At 40.1% G+C, this 25822-nt stretch overlaps 1 long non-coding RNA gene across 1 annotated transcript; it reads left to right on the top strand.

The window, feature by feature from the left end:
- The first annotated feature begins 227 nt into the window (after positions 1-227).
- On the top strand, positions 228-20980 carry LOC133073896 (uncharacterized). The gene is made up of 3 exons (XR_009697062.1): positions 228-363; positions 19108-19178; positions 20936-20980. It is a non-coding gene; the product is annotated as an uncharacterized LOC133073896 (long non-coding RNA).
- Positions 20981-25822: the final 4842 nt, after the last annotated feature.

The raw sequence follows: 25822 nt of genomic DNA, 5'->3' as shown, positions 1-25822 counted from the left end.
CTTTTTGGAACAATGCTATATAAATCCTGAGAGAAACACTAATAATAATAGATATGATGTATTGAATGCTTACATATGTGACAAGCATATTGCAATATTTTCCCCTAACAGTGTACAGTGTCTTGCCTATGTAATAGGTAAGTAGTCCCAACCCATCATGATTTTTTTTTTTTTTTCAGTTTCCAAATCGGCATGATCTAAAAGGGAAAGAGTTCTGTAAACAAGGGGACACTTTGTTGTCCATCAATGGAGATGTGTCCTATTTCCTCTTTGGCTTACCTTGCCAAATCTGGTATATGAGACACCCAGTGAAGATTCAGGATGTATCAGATCAAAGCACATGATGGAGGAAGATGGAGCATAGTAAGTAATAACATCATGATCTGGTTTGATTTTTAAGACTTTACCAAAAGTTTTGGATACACTTTGATGATTTTAAAAGAACACTGGACATACCTTAAAAAATACTACATTCAAGCTACTCTGATTTATCTTCCGTGTACAAACTATTTTCTGTTTTACCTAAAATACCAAGTACCCAGAGATTACTTTTTTAGAACAATGCTATATAAATCCAGAAAAGGCAACCCACTCCAGTATTCTTGCCTGGAGAATCCCATGGACAGAGGAGCCTGGTAGACCCCAGTCCATGGGGTCGCAAAGAGTCGACATGACTGAGTGACTTCACTATCACTATATAAATCCCGAGGGAAACAATAATAATAATAGATATGATGTATTAAATGCTTATATATGTGATAAGCATATTGCAATAATTTTCCCTAACAGTCTGCAGTATCTTGTGCTTTGGAGATGAGGGAATTGAGAGGTTAACTAGCTTACCCAAGATCACATAGCTGGAAAGTGGCTGAGACAAGGGATTTGAATCCAGATCAATTTAACTCAAAAGTCTGTGCTCTGTGATCTTTCATCACATCACTTCAACCCAAAGAAGGTAAGTTTCTGATCCTGACTTTGAAGTCCTAAAAGCTGCATTGATTGTTTTGGGCAGTGGAAGGATATCCTATTAAAAAACAAGTGATGGTTAATTTTGTGTGTCAAGTTGACCGGACCAGGAAGTCCAGATATTTGGTCCAACAGTATTCTGAGTGTTTGTAAGGGTGTTTTGGGATGAGATTAACGTCTGACTTGGTAGACTGAGTAAAGTAGATTGCCCTCCCTAATGTGGGTGAAAGTGAACGTTGCTTAGTCGTGTTTGACTCTGCAATCCCATGGACTATACAGTCCATGGAATTCTCCAGGCCAGAATACTGGAGTGGATAGCCTTTCCCTTCTCCAGGGGATCTGCCCAATCCAGGGATAGAACCCAGGTCTCCCTCATTGCAGGTGGATTCTTTACCTGCTGATCTACCAGGGAAGCCCCCAATGTGGGTGGCCTCATCCAAACAACTAAGACTTAACTAGAGCAAAAAGGCTGACTGCCTGTGAATAGAAAGGGATTTCCTTCTGCCTGACTGTCTTTGAGCTGGGACATTGGTCTTCTCTGCTTTTGAACTTGGACTTGGACTGGAACTTACTCCATTTTCTTTCCTGGTTCTCAGGCCTTTGAAATTGAACTAGAATTATACCACCAACTCTCCTGTTTGTAGATTGCAGACTAGAGATCACGGGAGGCTCGGCATCTGTCATGAGCCCATTCCTTATTATAAATATCTGAAAATATATGTATATACATATAAACATATGTGTATATACATATATTACCCTCACATATTATAAATATCTGAATATATACATGTATATACAGATATTTATTCAGTTACCCTTGAACAATTTGAATTATGCAGATCCACTTATAAACATGTGGATTTTTTCCAATAAATATAGTGCCTGTATTTTCATTTTATAGATCTTTATATTAACAAAGCATGGGGAAAAGTTTGTGTTCCATTAAAGATCACAATATGCAGAATCAGCAGAACTAGGGTTTTAGTCCTGATTTTATTTGAACTGTTTCAGCTTCCTGTCCTTGGGTGAGTCATTAATCAATTCTTTGTTTTTGAGGAAGAGATAGCAGTACACAGATCTTGACTATAAGGGATCAGAGGGTGGGGGCTGGCATTCCTTATTCTCCCACTTGTTCAAGGGTCAACTACATATATTTGTTTGTGTGTGTATATGTATGTTTGAATATATATCTCCTATTTCTTATTGGTTTTATTTCTTGGGAGGACTCAGACTAATACATAACTCTTCTCAGCAAGTGTTCTAAGATCAGCCAATCTGTTATTTATTTCATCTGGTCTTCAGCTGTTGTTTATGTTTCATCTGGTTCACCTCCAAACCTCTGACGCACTCATCTCTGATAACATTCTGGAAATTCCCATCGTACTTCCCTGATGGCAAAATTCACATCCACTTACCTTTGATGTTACTGAGAATTTCAGAAGATAAAAATGACTTATCATCCAAAAAGAACTAAGGCCTTTTGTCTTTTAAACTTTTAAATGTAAAATTTATTTTTTAAAAGCTCAAGTTCTTTGGTTCAAAGTAGAAAGCTATTTTATATTGTAATTTGCATACTTAGTTCAACACTCTTAATAGATAAAATATATTGTATTAATTATCTCAAGTCATACGAAACTCATCTTTAGGTCAGAAAAGGGGACATTAAAAAATTGAAGTGCATAAAAATCAAAATGGATAATTCACCCAATTTCTAAGACCACATTTTACATTAGATAGTATAATCAACTATGCCACACCTAAGAGAGTTTTCCTACCAGTCTCCTTAACTATATGGAGAAGTCTGTGAAACAAACCAGTTGAATAGGATGTTACTGTGGGCAGGAACATTGTGACCCACCTGGGGAAAGGTTGTCTGCCTACTTGCCACCAATGAGCTCTGGCTTGGCTCTCTGACCCATTTTGACATTCAGGGGATTTTCTGTGACTGCCTTATCTCTGTGGCCTGTAGGAACAATTGTGCCCGCAAAAAGGAGCAAATTAGTTTCCAGTATATTAATGAGATCAGACCCAAGGACAACTGAGCAAGAATCCTGTTTTTCAAATCTCAAAAAATTTTTCATGAGTGAAATGCAAGTAGAATCTGCAAGTCACAGGCTACATTCAAGTATCCCAACCAAGGAAGGTATTACTGTGTGTTATGATGTATGCCCTCAAGCTCGTTTCATAAATATATATTAAAAACGTTTAGCTGTTACATCATTAACTCATTCATTTATTCAATACACACCCATTAGGCATCTTTCATTTTTAACCATTATGCTGGGTACTATAAGAGATTTTAAGATAAATAATAGAAGCATAGGGGGAAGATGATTGCCCCAAATAATTGAAATGCAAAACAGCTTTATAAGTACAAGTAAGTGGGAGAACAAACAGTTATCAGGATTCAAAACAGGCTAAAATTTAAACAGAGTACTACATGAAGTAAATTAGGAAATACTTTACGAAGGATGAAGAATATGATTTTAGTGTTGAAGGTTGGCAGGAAAAGGACCCTATGAGTACATGTGTGTAAGTGGAAAAGTTCACTGACCAGCACAGTTTGATTGATGAAAAGAGCATGGGTGATTGAAACAGGGTGACGGACCCAACTCATATCAATGCAGAAACCAGAGACGCACATAGAAATTAACGATTAAACTTAACCAGAAGTTGCCCTGTGCATACCATGGCCAGTGTGACATGGTGGAGCAGGTACTGCCAGGTCTGTGAGTCAGAAAACCTTAGCTCTACTCTGGTCTCTCCTTGTCTTCTGGGGGCTTGTTTCACCAATCTGGGTCTCAGTGTTGATATGTCTGACATAGGAGTACTACTCTGCCTACTTCAGAGTCTTTATGAGGATTAGACAATGCAGATGATTACTGATGTCCTGTGTAGATTGGAAGATCAGTTGGTTAGCACTATGCTATTCATTTTTTGAGAGTTTATAACACTAATTCATTTTTAATGTAAAACCATCCCTCCTTAAACAATGTGACTCCTTGAGGTAGAACAAAACCAATTTAATCATATATCATAGTAATGATGATAAAATTTACTTTGATTTATTTATAACCCTCTTGATATGGATACTATTTTCATCTCTTGTTGTTCTTGCTGTTCAGTTACTCAGTCTGACTCTTTGTGACCCCGTGGACTGCAGCACAGCAGCCTTCCCTGTCCTTCACTATCTGAGTTTACTCAAACTCATGTCCATTGGGGCTTCCCCGGTGGCTCAGTTGGTAAAGAATCTGCCTGCCAATACAGGAGGCACAAGAGATGTGGATTTGATTCCTGGGTTGGGAAGATTCCCTGGAAAAGGAAATGGCAACCCACTCCAATATTCTTGCCTGGAAAATTCCATGAACAGAGTAGCCTGGCTGGCTACAGTCCATTGAGTCAGTGATGCCATCTGACCATCTCATCCTCTGTCATCCCCTTCTCTTCTTGCCCTCAATCTTTCCCAGCATGAGGGTCTTTTCCAATGAGTCAGCTCTTTGCATCAGATGGCCAAAGTATTGGAGTTTCAGCTTCAGCACTGGTCCTTCTAATGAACATTGAGGGTTAATTTCCTTTAAGATTGACTGGATTGATCTCCTTGTAGTCCCAGGGACTCGCAAGAGTCTTCTCCAGCACTGTAGTTCGAAAGCATCGGTCCTCCAGTGCTCAGTTTCTTTATAGTCCAACTCTCACATCCATTCATGGCTACTGGAAAAACCATAGCTTTCACTATACAGACTTTTGCTGGCAAAGTGATGTATCTGCTTTTTCATATTCTGTCTAGGTTCGTCATAGCTTTTCTTCCAAGGAACAAGCGTCTTTTAATTTCATGGCCTCCGTCACTGTCTGTCGTGAATTTGGAGCCCAAGAAAATGAAATCTGTCTGTTTCCACTTTTTCCCCATCTGTTTGCCATGAGGTGATGGAACCAGATCTTAGTTTTTTGAATACTGAATTTAAGCCAGCCTTTTCCCTCTCTTTTACCTTCATCAAGAGGCTCTTTATTTTCTCTTCTCTTTCTGCCATTAGGGTGGTGTCATCTGCACATATGAGGTTGTTGATATTTCTCCCAGCAATCTTAATTCTAGTTTGTGCTTCATCCAATCTGGCATTTCGCCTGATGTACTCTGCATATAAGTTAAATAAGCAGGGTGACAATATATAGTCTTATATTCCTTTCCCAGTTTTGAACGAGTGGGTTGTTCCATGTCCAGTTCTAACTGTTGCTTCTTGTCCTGCATACAGGTTTCTCAGAAGGCAGGTCAGGTGGTCTGGTATTCCCATCCCTTTAAGAATTTTCTATAGTTTGTTGTGATCCACACAGTCAAGGCTTTAGTGTAGTCAATGAAGCAGAAGTAGATATTTTCCTAAAACTCTCTTGCTTTTTCTATGTTGGCAATGTTGGCAATTTGATCTCTGGCTCCTCTGCCTTTTCTAAGTCCAGCTTGAAAATCTGGAAGTTCTTGGCTCATGTACTGTTGAAAACTCGCTTGGAGAATTTTGAGCATTACTTTGCTAGCGTGTGAAATGAGTGCAATTGGGCGGTAGTTTTAACATTCTTTGGCATTGCCTTTCTTTAGGATTGGAAGAAAAACACCTTTTCCAGTCTTGTGGCCACTGCTGAGTTTTCCCAATTTCCTGGAATGTTGAGTGCAGCACTTTAATAGAACCATCTTTTAGGATTTGAAATAGCTCATCACCTCCACTAGCTTTGTTCGTAATAATGCTTCCTAAGGCCACTTGACTTTGCACTCCACGATGTCTGGCTCTAGCTGAGTGACCATACCATTTTAGTTATCCAGGTCATTAAGACCTTTCTTGTACAGATCTTCTGTGTATTTTTGCCACCTCTTCTTCTTTTTTTTTTTTTTTTTTTTTATTAGTTGGAGGCTAATTACTTCACAACATTTCAGTGGGTTTTGTCATACATTGATATGAATCAGCCATAGAGTTACACGTATTCCCCATCCCAATCCCCCCTCCCACCTCCCTCTCTACCCGATTCCTCTGGGTCTTCCCAGTGCACCAGGCCCGAGCACTTGTCTCATGCATCCCACCTGGGCTGGTGATCTGTTTCACCATAGATAATATACATGCTGTTCTTTCAAAACATCCCACCCTCACCTTCTCCCACAGAGTTCAAAAGTCTGTTCTGTACTTCTGTGTCTCTTTTTCTGTTTTGCATATAGGGTTATCATTACCATCATTCTAAATTCCATATATATATGTGTTAGTATGCTGTAATGTTCTTTATCTTTCTGGCTTACTTCACTCTATATAATGGGCTCCAGTTTTATCCATCTCATTAGAACTGATTCAAATGAATTCTTTTTAATGGCTGAGTAATATTCCATGGTGTATATGTACCACAGCTTCCTTATCCATTCATCTGCTGATGGGCATCTAGGTTGCTTCCATGTCCTGGCTATTATAAACAGTGCTGCGATGAACATTGGGGTGCACATGTCTCTTTCAGATCTGGTTTCCTCAGTGTGTATGCCCAGAAGTGGGATTGCTGGGTCATATGGCAGTTCTATTTCCAGTTTTTTAAGAAATCTCCACACTGTTCTCCATAGCAGCTGTACTAGTTTGCATTCCCACCAACAGTGTAAGAGGGTTCCCTTTTCTCCACACCCTCTCCAGCATTTATTGCTTGTAGACTTTTGGATAGCAGCCATCCTGACTGGCGTATAATGGTACCTCATTGTGGTTTTGATTTGCATTTCTCTAATAATGAGTGATGTTGAGCATCTTTTCATGTGTTTGTTAGCCATCTGTATGTCTTCTTTGGAGAAATGTCTGTTTAGTTCTTTGGCCCATTTTTTGATTGGGTCATTTATTTTTCTGGAATTGAGCTTCAGGAGCTGCTTGTATATTTTTGAGATTAATCCTTTGTCTGTTGCTTCATTTGCTATTATTTTCTCCCAATCTGAAGGCTGTCTTTTCACCTTACTTATAGTTTCCTTTGTTGTGCAAAAGCTTTTATGTTTCATTAGGTCCCATTTGTTTATTTTTGCTTTTATTTCCAATATTCTGGGAGGTGGGTCATAGAGGATCCTGCTGTGATTCATGTCAGAGAGTGTTTTGCCTAAAGATCATTACAGCATACTAACACATATATATGGAATTTAGAAAAAATGGTAATGATAACCCTATATGCAAAACAGAAAAAGAGACACAGATGTACAGAACAGACTTTTGGACTCTGTGGGAGAAGGCGGGGGTGGGATGTTTCGAGAGAACAGCATGTATATTATCTATGGTGAAACAGATCACCGGCCCAGGTGGGATGCATGAGACAGGTGCTCGGGCCTGGTGCACTGGGAGGACCCAGGGGAATCGGGTGAGGGGGGAGGTGGGAGGGGGGATCGGGATGGGGAATACATGTAACTCCATGGCTGATTCATGTCAATGTATGACAAAACCCGCTGCAATGTTGCGAAGTAATTAGCCTCCAACTAATAAAAATAATTGAAAATAAATAAATAAATAAAACCAGCTTGAACACCTATAAATAAATAAATAAAGGTAACCTACTTCTGTTGAGGTCGTCTTTCCTTTTCTGCCTCGCCAGAACTATACCCTACAAGGGACGTGGAGGAGAAACAGGTGAGGAGGACTCTCAGACTCAGCAAACTGAATGACTCACCCGAGGAACCCCAGCTCACAAGCAGCAGTGCTGTAACTGGAGCGAACCCCCTTAGACTTAGGAAAGGGAAGTATCCTTTTCTCTTTACAGCTGTCTCCAAGGATGAAAAGAAGTGGGGGAAGTTAGAAGTTTATTGACCATGTTAACATCTAAGTAATGTCTCCACTGAATACACGGCCTTCTATTGTGACATTTTTTTGAAGTCTCCCTCCTAGAGGGGTGCACACCATCCCTGCAAGAGGGAGATATCAAGGTCACATTTCCACTTCACCCCTACCCCCCAGGCTCAAGAAGGTTCTAGCATTTGAATTCTGTATCAGAAAGAAAACCAGTAAAAGGACCTCTCAAAGTTCCTGTCCCACCCAGTGTACTATGCTGGGGAGTCGACAGAGGGCATAGATGAGTTGTTTTATTTCAAATAGCTTTGTCAGTTTCACTTTCTATTTCTTAACCTAAGTTCTCAATTTCCACTCTTGTCAGGGGAAGGCTGAAGACCACAGAAGCATACACCAGGATTTATAAACCCTGTTTAGCCTTTATTTCTCATAGAACTCTAGGCTCTACAGACCTGTAAGATTTACTCTAATAAGCCTGATCAGTGCACACTTCCTCCCCCTCTGAATATATCTCATAGCAACACAAAAAAGCAACAGGGTCAAATTCGGTGCCCTCAAATTGCAGGGCGGGGCAAAATCACAAACCAACAGTTTTGCACTGCAGCCTGTGAGAGGAAGCAGCAACTTGAAATAAAAGCAAGCTACCTGAAAATTCTAAATACACATTCTGAGCTCACCTACTTCTAAAGCTAGTGTTTAAAAGTTATTATTCCTTTTCCCTTCTCTGTCATGTTTATCAGGATTTCCTCTCCACGCAGGGAAAGACTTTTTTTTTCTTTTTTAGATTATTAAAGCTTCTGTTCAGTTTTTTTTTTTTTTTTTTTAAGTTGAAAAGAAACGTGCAGTCTCATAAAATCTTGGACTCAATTCAAAACTTATCTAAGAACTCCACCCTGTCCTTGGCAAATTCCAGATTAACTTTCCATCAGTAGTCCACTAGCTCCTCTGTCCATGGACTCCTCCAGGCAAGAACACTGGAGTGTGGGTAGCTATTTCCCTTTCCAGGGAATCTTCCCAACCCAGGGATCAAACCAGGGTCTTCTGCACTGCAGGTAGATTACCATCTGAGTCACCAGGGAAGCAGTTAATCAGTTAAGGAGAGTGTTAGCCACTGAGGGAGCGTTTCTAGATGACTGTACCAGCTCAGCTGAATTCATGGCCCACGTGTTCTCTTTACCTGAGGAATAAAGTGTAAAGGGAAAATACTGTTCTCATCTAAGAGAACCATAAGATAGACAAGCTATTCCTACAGCTCTCAGGATACATACATGTAAACTATATATATATATATATATTCATTTACTATATACATGAATATATACCCTATGCAATATCTGTCTATCTATATCTTGATAACTAATTGTTAAAGTAATAATATTTATTTATTTCTGGAGAACTCAAAGTATAATTACTGCTCTTATTTTCCTGTCTGCATTGTCTTTGGGAGGGAGGGAAGGCAGGACCAAGGGAGGGAAGAAGGGAGGAGATTTCTTAGAGGTCATTCAGGGAATTTGGCTGAGTTTGAACAGACAGGGACACCTGCCTGTTAGACTGACTCTTGAGGGGAAACTTCCAACACACAGACTCATAGGCCTTGATTGCCTTAAGTGACTTAGTATGGATTTGTCTGGGTTGAATTCTAGAATTTTCAGAATTTTAAGGAGAAACAATAAGTTATTTCTTGGTCCTTGCTGTGTTTATAACAAAATCAGCATGCCAGTCACATCCTCAGGGACGTGGGGAGAAAGTTTTCTCAGGACTCTGAAATTCTGCTTCTCCCTCAGTGCACATCAGCATACACTCATTATATAGCTCAGAACTGTGTCCCCATGGGACCTAGATTTTCTGGGCAGAAAAGGGAACCAAACAACCTATCTCTGGCCTCTGGACCTCTGCCCATCTTTCTACCAGGCATCTTCACCTAGGAAAAGGCAAACGTTTTAAGGAAAGTTATTCGGTAGAGATTCCAGTGCTAAAGAAAATCCACTGGGATATTTTGGACTGAAGCCTACTTTCCTTTCATACCATTGGGTGGCAGGAAGTTCATGAGTGACTGAGAAGCCTTACCAAAGGTGAACGAGAGAGAGGCAGCTGGACCTAGGAAAGAAATTGATTAATCCTTCTCTCATTCTACCCCAGCAAGTGCAAAACAAAAAGAAACAAGCAAACAAAACCAAATCCTTTTAACTGAATGCTTTGCCTGTCAAGATTTAGCTTATCCTGGGGCTTCCGTGGTGGTCTAGTGGTTAAGAATCTGCCTGCCAATGCGGGGGACATGGGTTTGTTCCCTGGTCAGGGCAGATCCCACATGCTGCAGAGCAATGAAGCCTGTGTGTCACAACTGCTGAGCCTGGGTGCTGCAACTACTGAAGCTCACACGCCTGGAGCCTGTGCTCCGCACCAAGAGAAGCCCCCACAATGAGACGTCTGCACACCGCAACTAGAGAGTAGCCCCTGCTCACTGCAGCTAGAGGAGAGCCCAAGCAACATCAAAGACCCAGCACAGCCAATATATAAATAAAATTGTTTTTAAAAAGAAAGAAAAGAGGAAACGACTTAAAAGAGATTTACCTTATCCTGCTTCATGAAAGAAAAAAAAAGTCACAATAACAAGGAACTGACTCTGGGCAGAAGCTGATGTTCTTAAACCCCAAGGGTCTTTCCAAAGAATTATCATTATTTCAAAGAAAAAAAATGCATTGGAGAAAATAAATATCCATACTTATATATTTAATTTGTAAAGATGAGGAATGTTTTCCTCTTTTCTTTAGAAAATGGCCCTACTGATTCTTTATAATGTTTTCATCTTATAGTAAACACATTAAGGAGATATATTCCTTATGTTCAGACCTTTTCCCGTGTTTTCTCTTTTCTCTCTTCTTCCTTTTTCTGTTCTCCTTTTCTGATCTCTAGTCTCTCTGATTTTCTTTGGTTTTTGAAGATAGAATCAGGAAAAGAAGGAAAAAAATTAGGTGTAAGATTTACAAATGTATTTTTACCAGAGTAAACAAATAAGGAAAGAGATGAACCTAAGTGTACCTAGGTTAGCTGGCAAAATTTACCTGAAGTATTCTCAGTTTAGTCTGAGAAGGATCAGTGTACTATAGATCCAGATCCCAGAAGTAAATAAATGCCTGTAACACTATCTCATGAATTCACTCACACCTCTTTTGAGTTTAAATAAAATAAGGTGCTTTCATGAGATGGCTTTTCCTTGCACATGTCTGGGTGTTTGGGTAGAAGAGTGACTGTAGGGATCTGTTTGAATGTGTGCTTATTTCTTCAGTTCTGATTTCCCAGAATTAGCCCATTTAGGAGTAAGTTTCTTTTTATTTAGCTTTTCACTTTTACTTTCTTTTACCTCAGATGACCTAAAGAGGCCTTTGGTTTCTTGGGAAATAAACTTGCAGTTTCTCTTCTGTTAGCCTTTGTTGATTCACATCTATTCAGGAAAAGGAAATGGCAGCCCAATCCAGTATTCTTGCCTGGAGAATCCTGTGGATGGAGGAGCCTGGTGGGCTGCTGTCCATAGGGTCACACAGAGTTGGATACGACTGAGGCGACTCAGCATGCATGCATGCATTGGAGAAGGAAATGGCAACCCACTCCTGTATTCTTGCCTGGAGAATCCCAGGGACGGAGGAGCCTGGTGGGCTGCCGTCTATGGGGTCGCTCGGAGTCGGACACGACTGAAGCGACTTAGCAGCAGCAGCAGTTCCACAGATCTTGATGACTTATGGTTCTGGAGTCAAAAGCTAAATCTGGGGGGTTCTGTCATATAGCAACAGGTTCTAGAGCTCCATCCATTCTGTAAGTTTTCAGCATTAAACTTGGCAGTGGAAAACTATAGCCTGGGTTGGAGAAGACTGGTTCATCTCTTCCCCTTACACCATGCTAGGCATCATGGAATGGTTTCTACAGCGGGGGTAATTGTCATCTCTGTCAATAAAAAGAGCCCCAAAAGGTTGTGTTAGTGGCTGAGGAATCAGACTCCTCCAGATCTCAAACTTATATCCAACCCCTTTCCCTTTTCTTTGCTTCCTCTGACTTTAGTTTAGTACAAAGAATCCAGCTTTTTAACTCTGCAAAGCTCAAGTCTGTCTGTCATTCAACCATATTGGATTTATAGTCATAGCAAAATGATTCTTAGATAAGCTGTATTTCCTCCTTCTCTGCCTTTTAGACAGGCCACACTTGGTAGAAGCTTCTCACTCATATGATTTTACTTAAGTTTCCAGGTCGTAGTCAACATACCCTAACATCCTGATATTGTCCCATCAAGCCACCCCACCCCAAAATCAAGGCTTAGTACCAGGTTGTGTGCTATGATTTTATTTAAAAAAAAAAAAAAAGACAGGGAGAAAATATTTGCAAAAGGTGTATCTGGTAAAAGACTGTTATCCAAATTTTGCAAAGAATTCTTAAAACTCAACATAAGAAAACAAACAACTTGTTTGGGAAATGGGCAAAAGATTTGAACAGAAAACTCACCAAAGATACACAAATAGAAAATAAGCATATGAAAAGATGTTTAACATCACATGTCATTAGGAAATTGAAATTTTAAAATAATAAAGAGATACCACCACACACTTCGAATGGCAAAATTCAAAATACTGAAAGCACCACATGTTGCAGAGGATGTGTAGCAAGAGGAACTCCCGTTCATTGCTGGAGGGAATGCAAAATGGTACAGCCACTTTGGAAGTCAGCTTGGCAATTCCTTACAAAGCTAAACGTACTCTTACTATATGATACAGCAATCCCACTTCTTGTTTATTTACCCAAGTGAATTGAAAATGTATGTCCACAAAAATCCTTTACATGAATGTTCATAGCAACTTTATTCATAATTGCCAAAAGTTGAAAGCCACCACGATGTCCTTCAGTAGGTGAATGAGTAAATAAACTGGTACATTCAGACAATGGAATATTATTCAACTCTAAATGGAATGAACTATCGAACCATGAAAAGACATAGAGGAAACTTAAATGCATAATACTAAGTGAAAGAAGCCAATCTGAAAAGGCTACATACTGTATGATTCCAAATATCATGACATTCTGGAAGAAGAAAAGCTGTGGAGACAGTAAAAAGTTCATTCAGTGGTTGCCAGGAGTTAGAGAGGAGGGAGGGATGAAGAGAAAGAGCACAGAGGATTTTTAGGGCCGTGAAAGTACTTTGTCTGGTGCTATAATGGTGGGCACACACCATTACAGATTTGTCAAAACCCACATGATGTCCAACACCAAGAGTTATGTATACCCTAATATAAACTATGGACTTTGGGTAATAAGGATGTGTCAGTGTAGGTTAATCAGTTGTAGCAAGTATAATACTCTGGTGTGGGATATTGATAGTGGTGGAATTTGTGCATGTATGGGAGTAGGGGGGTATGTGGGAATTCTCTACTTTCTTTTTTTTTTTGGTCTTCCCACGTGGCATATGGATCTTAGTTCCCCAATCAGGGTTCAAACCTGTGTCCCCTACATTGGTAGTGCAGAGTTTTAACCATTGGACCACCAGGGAAATCCTTCACTCCATTTTCTGCTAGATTTTGTTCTTAATCTATAAATGCTTAAAATAAAGTATTTTTTTAAAAAGGTGACCATTTAAAAATGCCAGATGCCTTGCTATCACCTATCAAGAATTGTGCTAAGTCACTTCAGTCCTATCTGACTCTTTGCAACCCTATGGACTATAGCCCATTAGGCTCATCTGTCCCTGGGATTTTCCAGGCAAGAATACTGGAGTGGGTTGCTGAGCCCTTCTCCAGGGGATCTTCCAGACTCAGGGATTAAACCTGGGTCTCAGGTCTCCTGCATTGGCAAGCGGGTTCCTTACCACTAGCACCCCCTGGGCCACCTGATATCAAGAATCATCTCCTCTCAATACTTTTGTGAATATGAAACCCAGTCAAAATATCAATCTTGTATAACCCAGGAGAGTTTGAATTAATGAGGTATGTAGACCCATAAGTGTGAAAATTTTTGCCCCACTTGAGAAGAAATAGTTTCATTTTAGTGAAAGTAAAATTAATTATATGACTGACTCATCAACAGTTAAGTTCCTTATCAACCAACATTACATAACTCGCTTTTTTTTTTTTTCCGATTTATTTGTATACAGTTTGATTCCCAAGATGAAGCAAGCTTCCTTCTTAAGTTTAATTTGAATTCTGTTTCCGGAACAAACATAAGCTCTTGCTTTTTATATTTTCTTTTAAGGTACTGCTTTTGTTTCTGTTTCACTATGAGAAGTAACCCAAAGAGGAACAAGGCTATTAGATGTTTGTATTTCTATACTTGAGTGAATTCTTTAAAATTCCTTCATGTAAGTAGAGTATGTAGTTATAATGTAACTTTCATGTATTTGCAATAATAAACATTTATAAGGATTCATCCACCATAAAAATGCAAAGTAAGCTTTCATTGTTCTATATGAATGATTATCCTACATGATGACCAATATACCAAACTGAAATTGTCTATATCCTTCTTATAGTCATTGTTTCTTTTTATTCATTTTGTCAGGAAAGACCTCACTAAACTCGTACCCACAATTAGGGGAAAGAAAAACTGAGGATACACCTAAACAATGGTCAAAACAGAAACAGGAAAGCAGTCAAAATTTAAAATAAGCACATATAAACTAACAAAAGAAAGGAAACAGGTTATTTACTGTGTACTTTTTTTACACATGCTATTTATATAGTACCCGCATGTGGAATATTACTTCTGTGCACACACACACACACACAGACACATACATATACACACATTTTTAAAGAGGTTAAATAATTTTCCCCAGTTCAGCCAGCTTATCAGTGGTATTTTGTTTTATTCCAAAAAATATCACTTCATCACTCAACCTCAGGAGGAACATCTCACAGGCAAAACTAATCTAACTTATTTACAATTCTTTGGAATATCTTTCGTGAATTCTAATATTTTCTGCCACATTATAAGGTGGTTTCTCTAGTAAAATAGATGGGGGCAGGCAGAAAAACCACTGTTGGCTAACCTGCTTCTTGAACAGCAAGATTGAGAGGTTTTGCTCAATAGTGAGAGAGGCAGACACCTGAGAGCCCTTAAGGATCTCTCAAACAATGGGGGAAGGGACTTCCCTGGAGGTCCAGGGGCTAAAACTCACGTTCCCAATGCAGGGGGCCCAGCTTTGATCCTGGTCAGGAAGCTGGATCCCACATGCCACAACTAAAGGACCCATGGGCTACAACTAAGACGTGGTGCACCCAAATAAATAAATATTTTTTATTAAGAAAAGAATATTTCATTAAAAAAATGGGGAAGCAGCTCAGAAAACTGTAAAGGCCTTGTAAATACCATTATCCATGTATAATTTGCTCTTGCCCAAGCACCCTCTAGGCAACAAGTAGTGAAATTCCATATATTCCAGTGGGGTGGGGAGAGGGGACTATCTTTGCGGTCTCTGTCTTTAAGAGGAGAGTTAAAAGCAACTACCATTTGCAATGCTATGGTGGAGCCGAGGCCATAGGAACAGGCCATAGTAACAAGGAGTAGCCAGTGAACCAGGAAACAAAGAGGGACTATTTAAAACTGAGATGTGGCCTTATTGACACTAATAGGAGCCGTGTGGACACCATGCTTTGCTGTTGTGATAATAACAATAATAGTAATATTAGTAATACTTTATCATAAGTGCTTTAGATATAGTCTTGTCCTCAAAACAACAAGGTTAATACCAGCATCTTGCCATGAGCTACAGTGAAGTTCAGAAATGCAAATCCACGCAGCTAGAGCTGGACTCCTCTCAGGCCCTGGGCTTCTTGATTTCTCCAAGTCCCTGCTTGTTACACGGTCATACCAAGCAGAACACATGTGCTATGTGTACCGTTTCACTTTGCACATGCCAGGGCACTCAATACGTTTTAGCTCCCTTCTTCCTGCCTGTGAATTGCCTGCTGGAAAGAAGGTTCTTGGGTCTGATTGCCAGCTGTCTTTATTAGCATCCTATTGCTGCCACACATTTCATGTCTTTAAACAACACAAATTTATTATCTTGCATTTCTGGGGGTCAGAAGTTCAAAATCAATCTCACTGGCCTAAAATCAAGATGGTAGCAGAACCAGTTCTTCCTTGAGACTGTAGAAGGGAATATATGTTGCCTTTTCTAGCAGCCAGAGGCTATCTGCCTTTTTTGACTTGTGGCCTCTCATCACATCTCCTTTTCCTCCCTCTGTCTGTCATCACATCTTCATAACTCTCACCCTTTTTTGCCTCTCTTGTGATTGCATTGACCCACCTGGGTAATCCACGGGCATTTCCTTAACTCAAGATCCTTAATTTAATCCCATTGCAAAGTCCCTCTTACCATTTAAAGTAAGATGCTCACAGTTTCTGAGGATTAGGGTGTGAACATCTTTGAAGGGCCATTATTCAGGTTATTACACCACCTGGGTGACCACTAGATGGTCAGGCTGTGCTGCAGATAGAGTACAACATGAGTGGGGCCAAGGCCAAGGCTAAAGGGCAGTCACCCAGAGAAGAAACCAGTGCGTGATCTGAGGTCACTGAGAACAGACAACGCACACACCAAGCTCAAGTGACACAGCATTTATTCCTAGCAAGAGGAGAGAAAGTATGCATAAGATCCAGCTCCTTGCAATATGTCAGGCCCCAGGGCCAGCTGATCCACTTAGCAAACAATTCAGGGTTGAGTGGTTGCACGCCCTGTCTTTTGTGCTGCAGTAGAAGGACCCAGACTCTAACCCCACACAGGTGGGCTGACTTACAGAAAGCTGGGAGAGTGCTGTGGGCACGGACACAGGCACTTAAGAAAAACGAAGGAGCCCCCGGAGAGTCTGAAACAGGGAACTCTACTCCCATGCAAGTTGGTAAACCCAGCACAGGTGTGTGGGCTCTTGGGAAAGCCCTTCCGTACGTTCCTGAAAGACCACATGCGCGAGGCTGCCTTTCCCAGTACATTTTTTGATCCTCTTCACCAGGAGCTGGTTTGGGAGCTGCAACCAGGAAGGATAGGAAAAGGGAAACTGCCAAGATGGTGGAGTAGGAAGACTGAGCTCACCTCCCACGGGCACACCAAAATTACAACTATTTATAGAGCAACTGTGGATGAGAACAACCTGAAGACTAACAGAAAAGATCTACAACTAAAGATATAAAGGAGGATCCACAATAAGGCTGGGAGCAGCAAAGGCATGGTGCTGTCAAGACCCACACCTCCAGGTAGGCAACCCACAAACAGGAAGATAATCACTTTTGGAAAGATTCTCTTGAAGGGGTGAAGGGCCCAAGCCCCACAGTGGGTTCCTTAGCCCCGTCCTGCACTGAGAAGATGAACCCCCTAGAATACCTGGCTTTGAAGGCCAGCAGGGCTGACTTTCAGGAAGGCCAGAGGGCTATAGAAAACAGAGACTCTGCTCTAAAAGGGAGCTCGCAAGCTCCAAGATCCAGGGCAGAAGCAGTCCTTTAAAGGGAGCCTGGGTCAGACCTACCCACTGGTCTTGGAGAGTCACTGGAAGCAACCAAAACTCCTGGCAACATAGATGCTGGCAACAGCCTTCTGCAGAGTTCATTCTACCATGAGGACAAAGGTGCTGACTGGCACTATTTTAGAGTCCTTCCTCTAAATTTTTTAGCAGCTGGGACCCAGCCTGGGTCTGCACCAGTCCTGGGAACCCCCAGGCAAGTAGCCAGCAGGCTGCAGTTGCCGTAGGCCCCTGTCAGTCCCCTAGTTATGCCAGGACCCCACCTTGCCTACCACCAGGCCAACACTAGCCACATATCAGCCTTACAGGTAGACAACAGCCCCACGACACACCTGGGGTCCTGCCTACCTGGGGGTGCCAGCCATAGAGCACACACTTTGGATTTATTTATTACACAAATTTTCCAACAGACAGAAGTGTCATGAGAAAAGATTTCTTGTATGAATCTGCACAATGATAAATTGCTGGCAAGCACTGGCCCTGCTCTGTCCTGAGAAGGAGCAAAAGCAACTCTAAGGGTGGAGGGAGGGAAAAGAAGCCTTATCACACAGAAAGCTAGTTAACCACCAGTTCAAGGAACTTGGCTTTAGCTCAGTTCAGTCTCTCAGTCGTGTCCAACTCTTTGCGACTCCATGGACCGCAGCACGCCAGGCCTCCCTGTCCATCAGCACCTCCCTGTTTACCCAAACCCATGTCCATTGAGTCAGTGATGCCATCCAACCATCTCATCCTCTGTTGTCCTCTTCTCCTCCTGCCTTCAATCTTTCCCAGCATCAGGGTCTTTTCAAATGAGTCAGCTCTTCGCATCAGGTGGCCAAAGTACTGGAGTTTCAGCTTCAGCATCAGTCCTTCCAATGAACACCCAGGACTGATCTCCTTTAGGATGGACTGGTTGGATGTCCTTGCAGTCCAAGGGACTCTCAAGAGTCTTCTCTAAAACTACAGTTCAAAAGCATCAATTATTCAGCTCTTAGCTTTCTTTATAGTCCAACTCTCACATCCATACATGACTACTGGAGAAACCATAGCTTTGACTAGATGGACCTTTATTGGCAAAGTAATATCTCTGCTTTTTAATATGCTGTCTAGGTTGGTCATAACTTTCCTTGCAAGGAGTAAACCTCTTTTAATTTCATGACTGCAGTCACCATCTGCAGTGATTTTGGAGCCCAAAAAAATGAAGTCAGCCACTGTTCCCACTTTTTCCCCATCTATTTCCCATAAAGTGATGGGACTGGATGCCATGATCTTAGTTTTCTGAATGTTTAGCTTTAAGCCAACTTTTTCACTCGCCTCTTTCACTTTCATCAAGAGACTCTTTAGTTCTTCACTTTTTGCCATAAGGGTGGTGTTATCTGCATATCCGAAGTTATTGATATTTCTCCCGGCAATCTTAATTCCAGCTTGTGCTTCATCCAGCCCAGCATTTCTCATGATGTACTCTGCATAGAAGTTAAATAAGCAGGGTGACAATACATAGCCTTGTTGTACTCCTTTTCCTATTTGGAACCAGTCTGTTGTTCCATGTCCAGTTCTAACTGTTGCTTCCTGACCTGCATACAGATTTCTCAAGAGGCAGGTCAGGTGGTCTGGTATTCCCACCTCTTTTAGAATTTTCCACAACTTATTGTGATCCACACAGTCGAAGGCTTTGGCATAGTCAATAAAGCAGAAGTAGATATTTTTCTGGAACTCTCTTGCTTTTTTGATGATCCAGCAGATGTTGGCAATTTGATCTCTGGTTCCCCTGCCTTTTCTAAAACCAGCTTGAATGTTAAAAGAACAGTTACAATTTGAAGATACCAAGTAGACTAGCAAGTCACTCCCTTATTCTGAAATTTTGGCTTGATGGTTTATTTTTCACATTTTATAATTTGTTTCAGTCTTGGGAGACTTGGAGCAATCCCTATCAAGATCTAGATGAAGAAAATGCTGGATGAGAAACAGTGACAAGGTAAAATCTTGTTTCTGTTTTTTGCTTCCTTTCCACTCTCCAGGGCTGCCTTCAGGTCAGGTCAGGTCAGTTCAGTTCAGTTGCTTAGTCATGTCTGACTCTCTGCGATCCCATGGACTACAGCACGCCAGGCTTTCCTGTCCATCACCAACCCCTGGAAGCTTGCTCAAGCTCATGTCTGTTGAGTCAGTGATGTCATTCAACCATCTCATCCTCTGGGCTGCCTTAACTGGGCTCTAATCCTGCACCATGGCTTCCCTGGTGGCACAGTGGTAAAGAATACGCCTGCAATGCAGGAGATGCGGGTTTGATCCCTGGGTTGGGAAGATCCCCTGGAGAAGGAAATGGCAACTCGCTCCAATATTCTTGCCTGGAGAATTCCATGGACAGGGGAGCCTGGTGGGTTAGAGTCCGTGGGGTTGCAAAGAGTCAGACACCACTGTGTGATTAAACAACAACAGCAGCAATCCTGCACCACATTCACGTCAAAAAGCTCTGTCCTCTAAAGGAGGGGAAAAATGGCTTCTCCCTCTTCCCGCACCCACATAACCTCTGTGTTACTCCACCTCATGTATATTCTGTGAAATCTGTGAAAAGAATGGTTTCTGGTTTGCATCCCTGGAGCTAAACTACTCACTATGGACATACCCCAGTGCACAAATTACACAGGGATCTATACTCAATATCTTGTAATAACCTGTAATGGAAAAAAAGCTGAAAATGAATATATGTGTTCCTTTGCTGTATACTTGGAACTAGCACAACATTGTAAATCAACTATACTGCAATAAAAATTTTAAAAGGGAGTCCTGCCTATGCTCATCTATGCTGGATGACAATGGTCACCAATATGTGAAATATTTTAAAATTTGGAATAGATAAACAGAAATCTCAGAAATCTTCAATAGATCTTGAAACATCTAAGGAAAATCATGGAAAATGCTTTTCTTGCCTAGATGGATTGACAGAGTGTGTGTGTATGTAGTTGGGGGAGATGAAGCTTATTACCTAAGTCCTCACTGAGACCCGCAAAGAAAAAATTCTAAGTGAACACCTCAAGTACCTTTAAAATTCTTCTGGAAAATGGCCCCCAAGACTGTCCTGTGGTCTCCATCCTACCCTGCACTTGACTGGAGCATAAGTCAGGTCAGTTAGGCTTCTCTCCTCTGCTCCCCAAATCCCCTAGACCCCCCCCTGTTCTGAACCCTTAGGAGCCTCTCAGTTAACTATCCCCTGAGACTCCAGGATCCCATACATCAAGTTGCCTCATGATAAGTTTGAGCCTTCAAGGCATTATCTCTAAAATCTCAAAACATTTTGGAAGAACCACTCTGGAAATAATGGACTCAATACCCAGAAGATTTGATCTTCATAGTTGGAAACTAGAAATAGTCAACATGAAGTAGCTGCATCCTCAGGCTAAGCCTAGGATAGAGGATAGAGCAACCGCTTTATCAAAGAATCTGAATCTAACAAGTTGCAATGATTCTGAGACTTGAGTAAGGGTAACTGGGAGCAACTTGGCCTTTACATGTGAAGTAATTTTTGTTTTTACAGATTTAATTCCACAGGAACTTAGATATAATAACATATTAATACTTCATAATTATGGTTTGCCCTGCTGGGACTTATGCATTTGAATCTTAAATATACCATTCATTTAGTTACTGGTGGTGGACCAAATGGTGGCTTGAATGAAATTTATACACAGAACTTTGCAGATTCAGTAGCTGACTTTTTCCCTCCTGTCTTTGAAGGGACTTTTGTTCTTCTCTGAAATAAAGCTAAAAATCTTCTAAAACCTGAGAATGTCACCATAGGAACATGAACAACCTCAAATTGAAAAGGAACAAACAATCACACATTAGGTAAGTGTTTTATAACATGTTAAGAAATGAGTGATTGTGAATGATTGTAGGCCAAAATAAGCTGACAATGTATTCATAGTGAGATGTATAACAACAAGTGAAAGAAAATTGTGAACTTCATCCTATCATCTCTTTTAAAAATATACATATTATTTATTCTCGGCTATCCCGGGTTTTTGTTGCTGCACTCAGGCTTTCTCTAGTTGTGAAGAGCCGGGCTACCCTTTGCTGCAGTTCATGGGCTTCTCATCTTGGTTGTTTCTCTTGTTGTGGAGCACTGAATCTGGGGCACTTGGGCTTCAGTAGTTGTGGCACACAAGCTTAGTTGCCCTGTGGGACATGTGGAATTTTCCTGGACCATAGGCTGGACCTGTGTCCCCTGCATTGGCAGGCAGATTCTTTACGGTACAACCAGGCGAGTCCCTATCATCTTATTGTTTGTATTAATGGTATTATTATTTTGGAGTCATTTTCTTTTTATAGTTAGGTAAAAACTATTAGCAATCATATTTATTTTGTTAAAAATCAAGATTTTGTTTTCAGCATAAAAGAAATGGAAACAAACAATGATAGAAAATAATTTAAGAAATAACGAATAGTGTTAGAACTGAATTTGAAAAATCAATATAAACACATGCCTTAAGAGGAAGCAAAATGTATCTTTTCTGGGATAATCCACTAAAATTGGTTTCTAAAACTGGCATCCCAGATGGACTACAACTACTATGTATATTTAGTATACATGTTCTAGTTTATAATACCATCTTTCCACCAAAACAAACCAGGGCATCTTGGAAAAATAACCAATTCCATGCCTGAGTGTAGAAAGATGTAAGAGGCAGAAGACAGGGAAACTTCCCGAGACCAACCTGCATAAGTGCTTAAAATTTTTTTTTTTTTTTTTTTTTCATTTTGACAGAATTTCTTTCTTACAGAGAAGTTGCAAGATTATTACAAAGAATTCCTGAATGCTCTTCATCCCATTTTCCCAAATGTTAACAGGTTAGTGCATTTTGCTTCACTTTTCTCTCTCAATATCTATTCTGAAATATTTGAAAATAAATTTGAGGCATGATGCCTATTACCATTAAATACCTTTGTCCCTTTACTGACGATGTTGACTTTGGCCAGTTGTTTAAAGTGGTGTGCTAAAACTTCTTTTCTGTATGTTTCTTCTTTATATTTTAGTTTGCTTTGTTGGGGGTTATAAAGGAGACAACTAAGTTATATCTTTTAGTAACTAAAAGTAAAAAAAAATCAGAAAGTTTTCTAGCAGAGATTATATTTGAGAAATTGTTATATAAACTGGAAAAGCACTTAAATAAATGTTTTCTTTGGTTGGCCATTTTCTTTGGTTTGATGTTACATAATCCAGAAATGAAAGAGAATTAGAACATTGATAAATAGTTAAACTTCAATTGTTTAACAATTTGAAAAAGGCCCAATTAGTACGAAAGAATTCTCATAGGAGGCTCTCAAGTCAGTGTCTATTCCTGGAACTTTCCCCGCTTCAGGGAACCCATGAGCAGGATAGCAAACCCACCCAATCATACCACTTCATTCCTATCTGCCATGTCACAGTCTCCTCCTTTCCCCCTTCCCCTCACCTCTCTCTCTCTCTTCCTCTCCCTCCCTTTGGCTCTGCTTTATGTTTCCTGACTCATTCCTTTTTTTTTGAAAACAATCTAGCAGCAACTTTAAAAGAAAGGTTAGATGCTGACAAGCTTAAAACAACTTCTGAGAGAAAGCTTGTATGTAAAAAAGTATATGTAAACGTATATGTAAATGTTTTTCTTCTTATATGTAAATACAGGTGGTTTTTCTTCTTTAGCAACACAAGACTGTTATTATTAGGCTTCCTGATTAGTTTATACTGATTTGCTTTTCACCACCAAGGCTAGCCTGTAATCAAAGTGTAAAATGGGTGAAGTTTTGTTTCATTTCCTCCCTTTCAAAAATATGTTGCCTGTTTGACTCTGATAATTATTCACCGGTATTATTCAGGTATTCAGATTGTGTAGATTTTTTTAGTCAATGGCAAAAGCACTTAGACAAGCTCATTCCAGGTCCAGGAAGGCTAGAGAGTTTTAAATAAGGTGAACACAATGAATCCAAAGAGATCATACTGAGACACATTATAATTAAATTGTCAAAGGTTAAAGACAAGGAGAGAATCTTAAAAGCATCAAGAGAAAGACAACCTGTATGTATAAGGGAATCTCCATATAACTATGAGCAAACTTTTTAGCAGAAAATTTTCAGGCTAGAAGAGAGTGTCAAGATATATTCAGAGTTTTTGAAATAAAAGAAACTGCCAACAAAAAAATACTATATTCAGCAAAACTGTTTTTCAAAAATGAATAAGAGATAGACTTTTCCAGATTAACAAAAGCTGAGGAAGTTCATCACCATTAAACCCACCTTACAAAAAATACTAAAAGGAGTTCTTCAATTTGAAATAAAAAGATGTTAAACAGCTACATCATGGTAGCATAAGAAGGAATGCAAAACTTGTTGATAAAGATAAATATATGGATAAATACAGAATATTATTATAATGATGGTAGATATTAAGAATAACTATAACTTTAAAGATGTCAATGAGCACACAGTACAAATAGATATAAATTGTGGCAGTAATAACCGAATGCATGTGGCACAGGATGTGGTTCTGGTGGCTCAGAGGGTAAAGTGTCTGCCTGCAATGTGGGAGACCCGGGTTCAATCCCTAGGTTGGAAAGATCTCCTGGAGAAGAAAATGGCAACCCACTCCAGTACTCTTGCCTCCTGGAAAATCCCATGGATGGAGGAGCCTGGTAGGCTACAGTCCATGGGGTTGCAAAGAGTCGGAGAGAACTGAGCGACTTCACTTTCACTTTCACTGTGGTATGGAGAGAAGTAAATGTGTAGAGTTTTTATATGTGATTGAAAGTAAGTTCTCATCAACTTAAACTTTATAATATGGTAAGCTCTATGGTAACTATAAAGAAAATACCTATAGAAACTACACAAAAGAAAAGGAGAAAGAAATCAAAGCATATCAATATAGGAAATAAATGAAATATGAGAAAAGCAAGGGAAAAAGATAAAGAACTACAAAGCAAACAAAACAACAAAATGGCAATAATAAATCCTTTAACAATAATTACATTAAATGTATATGAATTAAACTCCCCAATCAAAAGACACAGAATGGCTGAATAGATATAAGAACAAGGAACAACAAAGTTGATAAACTATCAACAAGGAACTCACTTTGGGTCTAAAGACACACATAGACTGAAAGTGAAGACATGGAAAAAGATATTCCATGCAAATTATAACCAGAAAACAGCATGAGTGGCTATACTTTTGTCAGACAAGATAGGCATTAAGTCAAAAACTGTCACCAAAAAAAAAACCGATCACAAGAGACAAAGAAAGATGTCATATAACGATAGAAGATCAGTTCAACAGGAAGATACAATCTCCTTTCAATATCAGAGCCCTAAGTATATGAAGCAAACATTGACAGAACTAGAGAAGAAATAGACAGCAATACTCTAATATTATAGTATATAGAGATCCAATACCTCACTTTTAATAATGGCTAGAGTAGCCAGACAGAAAAATCAACAAAGAAACAGTGGACTTCAAGAACACTATAGACCAAATAGACCTCACAGATGGATATAGAACATCCCACCCACAGCAGCAGCGTATACATTCTTCTCAAATGTTCACAGAACGTTTTCAAGGATAGATCACATATAATCACAAAGCAAGCAGACAACTTATCTGATTCCACAGGTTCATAGTTGGAAAGGAGTTTTGCTTCAGGATGAATCATACTGCAAGTTTCACCCATACTTGATTTAGCTATTTAGATGAGATTTGGGATTTAGAGTTGATGTTCAGAGTCAAGACTTTGGGGCTGTTGGAATTGGAGGGTGAACGTATTTTGCATGTGGAAGGACATGAATTGGGGGAAGCAGAATATTATGGGCTGGATTGTGTGCCCCCAAAATTCATATGTTGAAGTCCTAACCCTTAGTGCTTCAGAATGTGTATGTGGAGATAGGACTTTTAAAGATTAAGTTAAAATGAGGCATCATGCTATGCCCTAATCCAGTCTGACTGGTATCTCTATAAGAAGAGAAAATTTAGACACACAGACACCAGATATGTGTATGCACAGAGGAAAGATCATGTGGGGACATAGCAAAAATGCAGTCATCTGCAAGCCCAGGAGAGAAGTTTCAGAAAAAATCAAACCTGCTGACATCTCAATCTTTGAGTTCTAGTCTCCAGAACTGTGAGAAGATTAATTGCTGTTGTTTAAGCCACCCAGTCCATGATGTTTTGTTACGGTAGCCCTAGTGGGCTAATACAGGCATCTACTGTGGACCTCTGTCTCACCATGTGACCTTATCAGGACCATCTTGCTCTCCAGGCTGTGTTTTCCACATCTGAAAATGAGAGTCTGGATTCGATGGAATATGAAGCCATCACTTTCCCTGGTAGCCCAGACAGTAAAGACTCTGCCTGCAATGCAAGAGACCCAAGTCTCTCTGGATAAACACGATGGTGTAGTCACTCAACCTAGAGCCAGACATCCTGGAGCATGAAATCAAGTGGGCATTAGGAAGCGTTACTACAAACAAAGCCAGTGGAGGTGATGGAATTCCAGCTGAGCTATTTCAAATCCTGAAAGATGATGCTGTTTAAGTGCTGCATTCAACATAGCAGAAAATTTGGAAAACTCAACAGTGGCCACAGGATTGGAAAAGATCAGTT

This window comes from Dama dama, chromosome 19 (assembly GCF_033118175.1).
Source record: "Dama dama isolate Ldn47 chromosome 19, ASM3311817v1, whole genome shotgun sequence".
Taxonomy (NCBI): Eukaryota; Metazoa; Chordata; class Mammalia; order Artiodactyla; family Cervidae; genus Dama; species Dama dama.
This window is presented reverse-complemented; position numbering and strand designations above follow the sequence as displayed.